Source organism: Etheostoma spectabile, chromosome 7 (assembly GCF_008692095.1).
Source record: "Etheostoma spectabile isolate EspeVRDwgs_2016 chromosome 7, UIUC_Espe_1.0, whole genome shotgun sequence".
Classification (NCBI taxonomy): Eukaryota; Metazoa; Chordata; class Actinopteri; order Perciformes; family Percidae; genus Etheostoma; species Etheostoma spectabile.
Genome location: NC_045739.1, coordinates 25932708 through 25933536, shown reverse-complemented (window position 1 = coordinate 25933536; position 829 = coordinate 25932708). Strand labels below are relative to the sequence as shown.

The window sequence follows — 829 nt, the reverse complement described above, 5'->3', positions numbered from 1 at the left end:
TAAGAGAAGTAAATGGCTAACGTTATAGCAGAGAGATCTTGGGGTAACCCTTAGTAACAGAAACCGGACAACCTTGTGGGGGAATGTACTTGTTAATTCCTTCGATGTTTTATGCAAATGTTACGTTCTCTCTCACACATGGAGGCAGATATTGTGTTTTTACTCATACTTTATATATATGCAGTTATAGGCTTTCTTTTTTATTATTTTCATGTGTTCCAAGTTGACTCCTGTTGATTCTTTGTAATAAATCAGATAATTAGATGAGATTCTAATGTGATATGAATGGATGGGGTCATCTTGACTTTGCTGTGTGGTTCAGCTGTCTGTGCTCTCTCTGCAGGTGATCGTTAGAGCAACTGGGAACCACAGCTCCCGGATGTCCTTCAGTTGCAGGCAGGTGTATTGAGTATGGTATTCAGCTGCACGCACTCCTCTACCCTCGGCCTGCTCCACTCGGCTGCAGCTTTGCTCCTCCCGTCTGCTTTACTTCTCGACTATGCTCCTAGGATCGATACACCCCAGCAAAATTTACCACTCATAAACAGCCGTGGGTGTGTGTGTGTGGTGTTGGTGTGTGTGTGTTGTGTGGTGTGTTTGTGTGTGGTGTGTGTATCCCCTGTGTGTGGGGGTGGTGGTGTGCTGTTGCTCTGTCCTCAGTGCAGTGTATCGGTCTCTGCCCAGTAGCCTCCCCACTCTTGCACAGCAGTCAGTTCAGTTTCTGTTCAGTCTGACTGAGGGAGGTTTTTGTATGACGCTTTTTCACTGTGTGAACACCCACTGACTGTTGATAACATGATAACTCTGACAGTAGTAAACTGCTGCATCT

At 45.5% G+C, this 829-nt stretch overlaps 1 pseudogene; it reads right to left on the bottom strand.

The window, feature by feature from the left end:
* The window catches only part of LOC116692386 (immunoglobulin lambda-1 light chain-like), a 32137-nt pseudogene that overhangs the window by 30801 nt on the left and 507 nt on the right, over positions 1–829 (bottom strand).